This window comes from Hemitrygon akajei, chromosome 27 (assembly GCF_048418815.1).
Source record: "Hemitrygon akajei chromosome 27, sHemAka1.3, whole genome shotgun sequence".
In the NCBI taxonomy this organism is placed as follows: domain Eukaryota; kingdom Metazoa; phylum Chordata; class Chondrichthyes; order Myliobatiformes; family Dasyatidae; genus Hemitrygon; species Hemitrygon akajei.
Genome location: NC_133150.1, coordinates 29501149 through 29514794, shown reverse-complemented (window position 1 = coordinate 29514794; position 13646 = coordinate 29501149). Strand labels below are relative to the sequence as shown.

Here is a 13646-nt window from a genome sequence, read left to right as displayed (position 1 = left end):
TTTCACACACTTCTTGCTTTGTTGTTTTCTTATCTCTGCTTGAGTAACTTGCATCCTTGGCTGAATACAAACACAAGATCTTGGGTGAAGGTCAGATCAGCACTGACTCATTCTGTGGGATTATGAAATGTGAAAATTTCTTGGTCATCAGCAGATACTGCGTTTTTGAACATGGGAAATAAAACCTCCAAACAGAATACTGGAAAGCTCTGAGACGTTCCTCACCTCTGCTTGCACTCTGAACTCAGGGAGATTCGAATTCTATATTTAAGATAACTTTGATTTTTTAAAAATTAATTATTTCTTTTATTTTTGGATCCATTTCCAAGCTCATCAGGAATTTTTGAGTATAGGGCAAATGTTAGGACACAGCTTGGCGCAGGTTGATGGGTTTCTCACATCTAAATCATTTAGAGCTAGCAATAAAGACTTGAAAGTGAAATGTGGGCTCTTATTCCCTAGTATGAAGTACTGATGAAGTCCTTCCCATTTGGATAGACAATACCATGGGACTGCTACACTCTTGAGGAGATAATATCAAGAATGCTGCACTTCAGGAGTCTCAGACCAAAGGAGCACTGCACTAACAGTGATGGTCTGTTGTACAGATTTAGTAGCAGCATCAGGACTACACTACATAGAGAAGCTGTTAAACTGAGGTGGTCATCTTCTCATGTAAATGATTACAACCTGGACACCTGCCCATCTTACCTCTTGACGTGAGAACAATAGCACAAACTTCAGATAAAGTGGCATTTAAACAGGGATTGATAAGCACAAGCGGTTCTGCAGATGCTGGAAATTCATAGCGGCACACTCAAAAAGCTGGAGGAACTCAGTAAGTCAGGCAGCGTCTATGCGGAGGAAAAAACATTTGAAGTTTGGGGCCGAGACCTTTCATTGGGACTGGAAAGGAAGGAGGAAGAAGGTGGATTAAGAAGGAGTGGGAGGAAAAGGAGTAGAGGCTGGAGGGTGAGGGGGGAGGGAACTGAAATGAGAAGCTGGGTGATAGGTTAAAGAGGTAAAGTGCTGAAGAAGAAGGAATCTGATAGGAAAGGAGAGTGGATCATGGGAGAAACGGAAGGAGAAGGGGCACTAGAAGAAAAGGGGTAACAGGGGAGCCTGAAAGAGACTGAAAAAAAAGGAAAGGGTGGGTAGAGAAACTGATGTTCATGCTGTCAAGTTTGGAGGCTTATGACCAAAGTATGAGGTGTAGCTCCTCCATCCTGATACTGGCCTCGTTGTAACAGCAGAGGAGGTCGTGGACCAACATGGGAGTGGGAAGTAGAATTAAAATGGGTGGCCACCGAGACATTCTGCTTGTTGGAGTGCAGGTGCTTGACGAAGTGGTCCTCCCATTTACATTGAGTCTCACTGATTTAAAGGAGGCCACATTGTGAGCACCGGATACAGTAGATGACCCCGGCAGACTTGCAGGTGAAGTATTTCCTTTGAGTTTTGAACCTGGGCCAAAACTTGCCCATTCATTAATTTACTGGGAGTGGTGAATAAATAAAATAAATTATTAAAATTGACCCTGCTAAACAATGTCTGTTTTCTTTATTATTCAGTTGCACCATCTCAGTGCTGACATGTTTGAACATGAAGGCCGAAGCTAGTATGCATAGTAAATACTGTTCAGTTTATAAATAGATCCTTAATAAAGCCTAAAAGAATCCTGTGATGTATTATGGCTGTTCCATAATAACTCTGATCTGGCATTATTATCTAAATTTTATTCCCCTCCCTTGCCCCCAACACTTTCAAACAGTCATCGTGTAGCTTGATAAGCAGAAAGTGCAAGATCGCAGCTTATGGTGACCCCACCTTCTTGCCTCGTGGGGCAGGCCAAACGCTTCACCCAAACGAACTCTGCACTGAGCTAACCAAGCAGTGACAGGATCTGTTTGGCTTGTTTGAAGGCTGCCCGGCACTCAATGAGTTAACTGCAATATCTCGGATCCCCGGGCTTCCTTTATTGTGTGTCAGAGCATTGCCTGTTCTTGTTGAGGCATTTTCAAGAAGTGGGAAGGTGCTGAGCAATATCACAACTTGCAGTGCGCTTGCCGAGTGTCAGCCACACGCAGTTTGTGGAAAAGACGCACAGGGGAGACAGTGGACTTCTTCTTTCTGAGCTCTGTTGAGTTATCCCCGCTAATTTTTCTTTTGCAGCCTCTGGAGATTTCAGCCAGCCTGATCTCTACAAAGGAGGAGCGTGGACCAGGGTGAAGCGCTGAAAGGAGCAGGTTGGCAGCATAAAACAGGTAATTGTTTCAAGTCTTTTAACTGCTTTTCTTTATCTGTCAGCAGAAAGGGGAAAAAGAAAAGCCGATCTTCTCATTGGGAAAGAACAAGCCTGATTTGTATAGTAGCTTTCAGAGTCTCGCAGCACCCTGAAGTGCCTTACAAGCAATATTTTTGAATGGTTATAGGAACACAAAATGCTGGAAACACTCAATAGGTCAGGCAGAATCTGTGGAAAGAGAAACAGAATTAATGTTTGAGGTTGGAGAGCCTTCATCAGAACACAGCGTGTTTGTTTTTTGATTTCAGCTTTCCAGCATTTGCAGTTTTTGTCTTTAATTTTGGTAATGTAATCACTGTTGTAAAGCAGGAAGTATACTGTTGGTTTGCATAGAGTAAGCTCCCACAAACTCTGACAACAACCAGATGGTCAGTTTTGGTGATGGCTTTTGAGGATTAAATACGGACTTGGGCACTGGAGCGAACCTCTGTGCTTTATTGCAAAGTAGTGCTGGGAAAATTTTTCTTCCGCTTGACGCACGGGGACACAGTAAACATCTTAGCTAACAGTTGGCAACTTCTGCAATGAGGCAGTTCCTCCCAACAGCACCAGAATTTTGGCCTGGATTTGATGCTCGTGTTACTGAAGTGGGGCTTTAATCCACAACCTACAATCACAGGGGAAGAGGGCAGAATGAGGCAGGGTACTTGCGACCTTTCATTTAGTAACTCTGGTTAAATGGACATTGGATGAAGGAATTTGTTAGTCAGTGGAACAGTTGAACAGCCGGATCACTGACTTGGCTGAGTTGCAAACAGCAGCAAATTGAGAATGGCAATTGGCACTTACATGCTACCAGTATGTTGAATCCCCAGGGTAGCACCATGCCAGTTGTCAAAGTTTAGGGATTAGATCCCAGCATGACATGGCCTTATGATTGTTGCCTTGCAAACACAAGAGATTCAGGAGATGCTGGAAATCCAGATCAAATCCAGAATCTTGATGAGGGATTGCTGTCTGAAACATCATCTATTTATTCCTCTCTATAGATGCCGAGCTCCTCCGGCATTTTGTGTGTATTGCTCATTGTTTGGGAGAATTTGCAATGAACAAATTGGCCTCTGTGCATTCTTACATCCAACCAATGGTTATATGCCAGAATTTCAAAAGAAAAACATTAATTGCACAGTGTTTTGGGATGTCCTGCAGTTATACATGCAAATCTTTCTTCTGCCTGTCAAACTGTGTTGCCGTAAACCTTGCAGTCAGGGGAATCAAAGGTAAATTTACCAAGTAGGAAAGGTGCACTTTATAGCAATGGTGTTGTGAGGGCTGATGCAATGAAATTTGTTGATGCTTTTGGCTGAATATGCTGTGGGCAGTCCAAAATTTGGTGCAAACTCTAGCGCCAGGAAGCATTTAAGGTGAAACTACAGCCTAGAGTTATTTTTCCTGATGTCCTGATGAAGCATCTTAGCTCGAAATGTTGACAGTTTATTGCTCTCCCTCGATGAACCTGCCGAGTTCCTCCAGCATTTGGTGCGTGTTATCTGGTTTTCTAGCATCTGCAGAATCTCTTGTGCTTGGTGAGTCATTTTTCATGTAAACTTATGCAGCTGTTAGAGTTCTGAGAAGACACAAAGCTCATTTTTCACTGTCCATAACGTGCTGTCAATCCACACTGAGTCGCACTTGAGAGTTTCAGAGTGCGAATACCAGTTGAGCTTAAACATTTCAATCCTGGAGTAATGTTTCAGTTGGATGGTTGTTCTTGATTGGAGATCTGGTTGCAGAAGTTAGTTTATGTAATTAATTGACCACTAAGTCCTTGGTTGTCAAAGTGAATGGAAAAAGATAGGGTCATTACAGATACGGCATGCAGATCTCAGATCAGAGTGCAGCTCTCTTTTTGTTGTGGTGGTCCAATTAGGATAGGATTAAACATTCCACAATAAAAGCAGAAAATGCTGGAAATACTCAGCTTTTCTGGGGGCACATGTAAAGGAGTCGAAAACAAATGACTTCATGAGAACTGATTAATTCTGCTGAAAGATCTTTAATATGAAAGCTTCTTCTTCTTGGGCCCTTAGCTCCCAGTGGAACATAGGCCATTAATGACCACTCATCTCCATCATCCTCTGTTCTGAGCCAGTTTCTCAAGGTGGACCAGGAGTGTCCCCATTGTCTAAGTTTAGCCTCAACATCTCTCCTCAATGTATTCTTTGGCCATCCATTTTTCCTCTTTCCTTGGGCATTCCATGTTAATACCTGCCTGGTGATGTTGTTGGTTGGCTTCCTCAAGCTGTGATCAATTCTCCTCCATTTCTGTTTGCGTATTTGTATCTCCGTGAATTCCTGGTTGGTGTTTTCCCACAGTGTCTGGTTGGTTACTTTGTCAGTCCATCTGATGTTTAGGATCCTTCTCAGGTCTGAAACAGCAGACAAAAAGAAAACACAGCAAGAAAAATCTCAGCCTGAAAAGTTGACTGTTCGTTTCCCTCCTTAGATGCATCCAGACATGCTGAGTTTCCCCAGCATTTTGTGCGTGTTGCTCCAGATTTCCATCATCTGCAGACTCTCTTTAGTCTCATTGGCCTGAAACATTCTCTCTTTACTGATGCTGCATGGCCCAATGAGTAATTGGAGCATTTAGTTTAATTCAGACTCCCAGCATTAGCTGCAGCTTAATGTTATTTAACAAGCACAAACTCATGCCAATTTAAGAAGCTATACCATTATTTAGAGACATAGTTATTCGACATAGAAACCGGCTCTTCATCCCAGCTCATCCATGTCTGCCCGAGCTAGTCCCATTTATCTGCATTTGGCCCATATACCTCTAGAACTTTCCTATCTATCTGTTTAGATGTCTTTCATGTATTGTAATGGTACCCTGTACCTGGCTACTTGTTCCATACACCCATCACCCTCTGTGTGGGAAAAGCTGTTCTCAGCTCCTCTTCAAACTTTTTCTGCTCTCACCTTAAGTTAGTGCCCTCTACTTTTAAACTAACCTATCCTGGAGAAAAGATTGTGATCTTATTTGTGTCCCTCATGATTTTATATACCTCTCATGTTTTTATGGGATATATAATATACACTTAGTGGCCACTTTATTAGGTACACCTGTACACCTACTTGCAGATATCTCATCAGCTGAACATGTGGCAGCAACTTAATCTGTTGAAGCATGCAGATATGGCTCTCCATCTGGTAAGATGGTGCGCTTGTATGTAGCGGCCTCTATGGGGCCAACAAAGGTGTAATTGTTTTTATAAACATATTTTTTACTATTGCAAGTCCATGCTGGACGTTAAGAACTTAAAAGGGCTGCAGGTCTGCCCCATTAATAATTTGCTTGTCTGTGGAGAAACTGAAGGAACTGGACTTGGTGTGGACCCTGTTGCTGGAGAGGTGTCGGGAGTTGGTCCGTGAAGGGTGTAGACTAACAACGAGTGATTGTCTCAGCCACTTGTGTTTGTAGCACCCTGCTGGACATTGTTAACGCGGAATGCTGCGAGGCCGATTTATTGGTGAAGGGTGGGTGCAGATAGCAGGGGAGCTGTGTGGCCTCAGTCATAGTGAGAACTAGGCATCGAGTTGTGGCGTCACCTGTCTGCAGCTACCCGGGGGAGGCATCATTGTCGGGCACTGTACCAGTGTGTCAGAGGCAGTGTGGCGTGGTGTCTGTGTGAGACTGGGTGCTGCCCCCCACTGTTCACTTGGCAGAAGACAAGCTGTGTTGGAGACTGCAGACTGCTGCAACATTCATGCACTCAGGGACTTGAACTCTATTCTTCTGTGTGACTGTACTTTACTGCTCCCTTACATGTGCTTTCTATCTTATATGTGCTGTATGTGCCTTGTGCTGTGTATGTCTGTTGGTGCTGTACTCTGCACTTTAGCCCTGGAGTAGCACTGTTTCATTAGGCTGTATTCATGTATGGTTGAATGACAATTAAACTTGTACTTGAACTTGAGGTTTAGTTATTGTTCCGATCAAGCAACAGAGTAGGGAAGAAATGTGGTCTGACTGTGACCGTGGAATGGTTGGTGGTGCCAAGCGGGGTGGTTTGGGTATCTCGGAAACCTCTGATCTCCTGGGATTTTTACACACAACAGTCTCTAGAGTTGACTGAAAAACAAAGACCAAATCCAGTGAGTGGAATTCTCTTGGTGAAAATACCCTGATAATGAGAGAGGTCGGAGGAGAATGGCCAGACAGGTCCAAGCTGACAGGAAGATGACAGTAACTCAAATAACCACACATTGCAACAGTAGTGGGCAGCAGACCGTTTCTGAATGTACGACATGTCAAACCTTGAAGTGGATGGGCTACAGCGGCAGAAGACCGTGAACGTACAGAAATACACTCAGTGGCCATTTTATTCCAATTGTACCTAATACAGAGGCCACTGAGGGTATAGTAATAAGGTCACCTCTCAGCCTCGTATGCTCCAGGGAAAACAATTCCAGCATATCCTTTCAGGGATATTAGGAATGGGAAACAAATGCTAACCTTGCCTGTGTCATAGATGCCATGAATGGAGAGGACAATGGAAACCCTATACATGTGGGACTAGAAGCCAGGATTAAGCCCTGGTCCCTGGAGCTGTGAGGGACCAGCAGTATCTGCTGTGTCACTGTGGTACCCATTACAGATTGGAGTGGAACACTCCAAACTTAAGCTTCCCCTTACATTTTGAGCAGAATTTCAGAAAACTAGAACTGTTGTCATGCTTTTTTCCTCTAGTGAAAATAAATCAGAATTAGGGTCCCAACATCTGGTGGGGATAATGATTGAGAAACCTGGAAATGTTAGCAATTGGGATCAAAACTTTTGTCCATGGAGGTTCCCTCTTACTGTATGGACCAGGACTGCTTGTGAGGATATAATAGGGACACTCTTGTGTGGATCTGTCATTCTCCAACATCCATCTCCGAAGTCTTATCGTTTTGGCATTGTTTTCTCTGTGGGGTGAAGCAGACCGGTTTCCCTCAGAATGTACATTATTTTCTTGTTCAGGTGCACCTGCCACAACATTAGTTTTAGACTATTTATTTCACCCACTAGGCATCTACCCAACTCACCCACGCTGGTTATCACTGCAACACAACTTCCTCTCCTGTCTGTTGTGAGCTAAAAATATAAGCTCCACCAATTTTGAAAAGAGGAACTGTTGCTTGAACCCAATGGACCAGAAAGTAATTTGTATTTAGTACTGAATGGGAACACTGAATGTCTAACAGGGTATTGATATCAATTTAAACCTGTTGATTTATCTTGAAAACATTAATATATTTATTAATGTGTGCCCCTTTATCTTGAAGCTCTGATTTCTTATTCTTAACAATTATTCCCCGTTTTACCCATTCAGCTATTGCCAGTGCTGCTATGCAGAGGCTTGAGATATTTTGCTTAAAATTGAAGTATGTAAGCCCACTCAATCTTCCCTCGCCCATTGTAGTGAAAGCTTGTTATGTTTTCTTCTTGCCCACGTTTCCCTGGGCCGTGAAGCTGGATTCCTTGCATTCTTTACCACAAAATGGATTTTAAACCGAGCATTGCCTAACTTGCATAGCTTGTCAACCTGAACTAAATGAGAAGTCAGAATCTGCATCTAGTTTGCACCTTCCAAGACCTCAAGGAATGTATTTCCCTAAAATAAGGCTCCACTAAGAACAATCTTGAGACAAATGGGTGCAGAATATTGGTTGAGACAAGACATTTGGAAGAATTTCCCCACTCTTCATAGCAAAAAAGAGAAGCAAGTCACAGGGTATACAATCCTTCATGTTAGGAAAGTGTCAGCTGGGCCGAAGATGTGAGCACTCTCCCCTCTGAGTTGGAAGGTTGTGGGCTGGATCCGTTTTAGAGTCCACAAGCTTAGAGAACAAACTTTGAAGCTGACTGCAAAACAATCATGTTGGACAGCCTGCCTTTTGCATATCACTTTAACACGGGCTGCTTTCTTTGGTGGATGTGAATCATCCCATGCCACTATTTTAAGAAGAGCCGTTATAAACATGACCTCGGCTGTTATTTATCCCTGCTTCAACATCACAAATATAGGGACTATCTGGCTGTCATCACATTGCTGTTTGTGATGGCATGCATAGGGAAGATGACTGTTGCATTACCAATAACACAACAGTGACTGAAACTCACAAGTGCCTGTAGGCACATTGCCTTGATCTGAAGCTGCTCAAGGCACTAAATAAAAAGAAAGCTTTTTAAAAAAGAAATTGTAGTAAACGAGAGCAGATTTTTTTTTGCCTCTTCCTTCGCTCACTGGCACGGGGGGAATGAAGATCAGTCAGCTCAATGCAGAGGTAGTGGAGCTTGTGAGTTTCTGGGGTACTCTAATTGTACAAATTATTCCTTTAGTGGACTCCCAGTACTCCTTGGAGATGTGTGAAGCACGCCTATGGCCTGTCTTTATTTTTGTCACTGGGGAGAAGGTGGTGGTGAAGCAAAGTGCTATTGGGCAGGAATTTCCAAGGTGGTGGGCTGGTTAGGCTGGAACGATTATATCAGTGCTGTCTGGCTCCATAACTCTATGACCCACTTGTGATGATGAGCTTAAGAGATGAATAGACGTCAGAGCTCAGAACAGCCATATAGTAAGGTATGCTCCTCAAAGGTAAGCCTGTGTCTGGGCATTCTGTTTGCTCTCATGTCCTGATTCAGCACATTAAACCAAAATGGTGATGATGCAGCAACTCCCCGAGGTTACAACATTAACCCCATGGAAACAGAACTTTGGACGTGCATCTCCAGGGTCCTCAGCATCCGAAAGAGGAAGATGGTTTCATAATCAGCAAAATGACGCAGAGGATGATCTATTGGTCAAGTTTAAAGCAGGGGTCACCAACCTTTTTTGCACCGTGGACCGGTTTAATATTGACAATATTCTTGTGGACCGGCCGATGGGGTGGCGAGGGGGGGGGGATGTTAAACATGACCGGAATACGGCGATACTCGAAGGAGGTTCCTTATGTCCAGTCTATTCCGCAATTTAGTTTACGTGGCTATCAGCTCTTGCTTCTGTCCCGCTTGCTCACGTTTTTTCCGCTCAAAAAAGTCAACAGGTTCGTCTTTAAGTGCAGGGTGCTTGGACTCAAGCTGCTGAATCAGTTTTGAGGGCTTCATTGCCTCATTAGACAGCCTCCGGGCTCGAACTCCAGCCTCCCGCCCCACAGACGCCTTGGCCAGGTGCAGCTGGTCGTGGATGGGATGGGAGGACAAGGTAAGGGCCGGAGGTCCCCGTACCGGGGCCGTGGCGGTTGCAGTCCGGAGAGAGTGACCGACCGAGCGAGGAGTGCGACAGGGCGCGCGCCCGCCCCCCTTGTGGGTAGGATCTATCGGCTGACAAAAGTTTGGCTTGAGGGATGACTTTCAGTAGATCGCAGCGAGGTAGTTGCTCTGCTACTTACAAAGCCCTGAGTCCGAACTAGGTCGTCTGTGAATATTTTAACACCGGGTTCCCCACGAACATTCAGTGTGCTAAACAGGTTTAGAGGCGGTGCCCATCTGTCCGTGCTCCAGGCCAGTAGCAATGGCATTTCTCGCCGGCTGATTACCCGAGGCCAACCAGTGATCCCTGGCGCGAAGGTATCACTGTGTTTAGGTGACGGATGACCTCGTGTGGGTAATGACCTCGCGTGCGTTCAAGTTCAACAGTGGGTGTGACAGGGAATGCGGAAAGGTGCAGCTGACCCATGTCGTTTCATATCGCCAAATCGTATCGTTTCCTTGCGGCCCAGTGGCACGTGCTTTGCGGCCTGGTGGTTGGGGACCACTGGTTTAAAAGACTAGGTAAAGGACCAGACACATTGATTGGGACTGAGACAGTGCTATGTTGTGCACAGGCACAAAATTCAGGCTAGGTGTTGCAGAACGGATGAAGTGATTGCAGTCAGTGAGATTACTCAGCAGAAGATCCAACTGGAGAGTCCTGAGGTCAGCACTCAGTCCAGACAACTGAACAAGGGCATTAAGGCGTGTGGTAGAACAGAGAGGTCTGCTAATGCAGATACATCATTCCTTGAAAGTGGCATCACAGGTAGATAGGGTCCTAAAGAGAGCTTTTGGCACATTGGCTTTCATAAATTAAAGTATTGAGTACTGTACAGGAGTTGGGCTGTCATGTTGAAGCTATATCAGATATCGGTGAGGCCTAATTTGGAGCATTGTGTGCAGTTCTGGTCACATACCTACAACAAAGATATCAATAAGGTTGAAAAAGTAAAATGGAAATTTACAAGGATGCTTCCGTGACTTGAGGACCTGAATTATTGGGAATGGTTGAATAGGTTAGGACCTTATTCCCTGGAGTGTAGGAGAATGAGGGTAGGTTTGATAGAGGTATAGATTGGGTAAATGCAAGCAGGCTTTTTCCGCTGAGGTAGGGTGAGACTAGAACTAGAGGTCATGGGTTAAAGGTGAAAGGTGAAATATTAAGGGGAACGTGCTTCACTTAGTGGGTGGTGAGGGTGTGGAATGAGTTATCAGCGGACGTGCTGGATCTGGGTTTGATTACAACATTTAAGAGAAGTTTGGTTAGATATGTGAATGGGAAGGGTATGGATGGCTATGATACCGCTGCAGTTCAATGGAACTAGACATGTAGTTGATGGGCCGAAGGGATTTTTTTCTGTGCTGTAATGCTCCATGACTCTATGAGGTGATGCGGCCTTACCAGGTTTGGCTTTGAACTGAGCTGTGTAGGATCGCATTCTAAGGAAGAAATAGAGCAAAGTGGGAACTGGGTGGATTCTAGTGTGGTGAGTGCTGGTGATGGGCACTATAGCATTGGTCGAACTGCGTTCAGGAAAACAGGTTAGAGGAATGGGACTGATGGGAATGGTCTAAAACCAGCATTGAGTCGGTGGGCGAATAGCTTCTTCTATGGTGAGACAAATACCTCATTACAGAGGCCAGTTGGGTTGTGTGTTCCCCACGCTGGAGGAAGTGCAGGTGAGTTGTTGTACTGGCTAGGAACGGTGATTAGTCACATTGGTTTATCATTCGTGTGTACTGAGCGAAAAGCTGGTATTGCGTTACTCTTCGTACAGATCAGATCATGAGGCAGAACAAGGTAAGACAATAACAATGCAGAATAAAGTGTAACAGATGCAAATAAAGAGCAGTGCAGGTAAACAGCAAGGTAGAATTTCATAACAAACTAGATAATGAGGTAAACAATTCAGCTTATCGTACTGGAGAACTATTGAATAGTTTTATAACACCAGAGGAGAAGCTGTCTTTGAACCTGTTGGTACACGCTTTGAGGATTTTGTATGGCACTCCTTATTTATAGGGAACCTCATTACAAATTGTACTCTTTTGACTCTGTTGGGAATGACAACAAACCATCAATTCATGGCCTCTGCTCTTAAGTAACCTTAAATCAGTTCTTCATCTGATATGAAAGACTATTCAGAATTGTAACAATTATACGCTGGTACAGAGGCCAACTTCAGCAGCAAACACTTTTGAAACAGTGCAATGAAATTAAGAAGCTGGATTGAAGAATTTCACAAGAACTTTCCACATAGATACAGGGTGATGTGTTTGGTTTAATGAATGTTTAATTCATGTACACAATGGAAAGCTTAGGCAGACAAAGGCAGAAAAGAAATGCAATTGGGTGTGACAATTCAGTACAAGTATCAAGTTAATTAAGAGACAGTTGTGAAGAATTAAGTTGCATTTGCGTTATATTGCATTTCTGAACAGTTTGATTTTTAAAACCCAATAATAGTTTACTTTAACCCTGTATAATTCATTATTATTTCTGCATAAGAAGGTCCGTCTCCTGTTTTGGGCTCTCTGCCATTGATTCATTGCAAGAAGGTTCAATCACAAACAGCTTTCTATTTTAAATGGCTTGCCCTTAGAGATGTTCTCCACAATAAAATGAAATAAAATTTGAGAATCTCCATTTCTGAGGGCCATCTGTGTTAGAAGAAGAGGAACATTACCAGATTTTTATATAATTAGAGTTTATTTATTTATAGTGTCTTCCCTAATGTCAGAATGTTCTAAAGTGTAAATAGATTTGAAATATGGGCTAGGGCACCAGGGAGAGTCTTTGAAAAAGGATGTTTGTTATGGAGATAGAACAAGATCATTTGCCCCTTTCCCCCTCCTCCCAAGCATGCTCTCCCATTGAACAGATAGGTCCTCGCTGATCTACCTCAGCTCCACTATGTAGACCAAGCCTCCTATCCCTTGATTCCCTTAATATTCAGAATTATATTAATTTTTGTCTTAAGTAAATGACTGAGCTTCTCATACCCTCTGGGGTAGAGAATTCTAAAGACGCACCATCCTCTGTGTTGAGGAATTTCTCCTGATCAGAGTCTTAAATGGCTAGTTCTTATTCTGATAGTGTCCCACTGATTCCAGACTCCTCAGCTAGGAAAGCTCTCCATGAATCCACCTGTCAAAGACTGTAAGGATTTTTATAATTTTCTATTTGATTGCCACTTTTTCTTCTAAACTCAATACATCGCAGGTCTAGCTTGCTTCATCTCTCTTCATATGTCAGACCCACGAGACTGGGAACCTGTCAGGAAATTATTTTGAGGTAAGGAGACCAAAATTGTGGACAGTACTTCAGATGTGACCTTATAAAGCTGTATATAATGGTATCCATGATGTGTATATTACAATATAGAAAGAGGCCTACTAGGTGCATGCTAACTACCAACAGCAGACCCATTGGTTCCATTCTCCTGTCCTATTTCTGCAACATATTCTTTCACATAACCATCAAATCCCTTTATTACATTTACCCAGTTACTGCACCCAATTAACCAACCAACATGGAATAGGGCTGTGGGGGAAACTAATCGGCAATGATTAAATGACACAGCACACTCAATGAACAGAATGGCCTGATGCTGTTTCTAAGTCTACGGTATCCTCTGTGCTTTGTATACTTCAGTGCCTGTCTAAGTGTATCTTAAATTATTTAGTGATTATATCTGACTTCACCACCTCCTCTGGCAGTGAGTTCCAGGTGTCAACCACTGTTTGTGTGGGTTGGAGGGTAGAGTGTTGTAGTGGTGGGGCACTTTCTTCTCAAATTCCTTTCAACACTTTTTCTCACCTTAAACAGTTTTATTTTTGATATCCTCACCATGGGAAAAGGATTCTAGCTTTATGCCTCTTTTAATTTTATTTGCCTCTATCAAAGTTCAAAGTCAATTTTATTATCAAAGTACATATATAACACCATATCCAAGCCCAAGATTCGGTTTCTTGTGTACTCAATAAATCGACAGAATAATAACCATAGCTGAATCAATGAAAGACTGCCCAACTAGGGCATTCAAGCAGAGTGCGGAAGACAACGAACTGTGCAAATGCAAAAAGAGGAAATAATAATAG

At 43.4% G+C, this 13646-nt stretch overlaps 1 protein-coding gene across 3 annotated transcripts in view; it reads left to right on the top strand.

Annotated features, from left to right (window-relative positions):
* Window positions 1-13646, top strand: part of tfeb (transcription factor EB) — a 154034-nt gene that overhangs the window by 59433 nt on the left and 80955 nt on the right. For 2 of the 3 annotated variants that reach the window (XM_073030530.1, XM_073030528.1), the window contains exon 2: window positions 2173-2264. The gene's annotated coding sequence lies outside the window, so the exon portion shown is untranslated. Of the gene's footprint in view, window positions 1-2028; window positions 2265-13646 lie in introns of those variants that run through there. The other variant, XM_073030529.1, reaches the window with a different exon arrangement.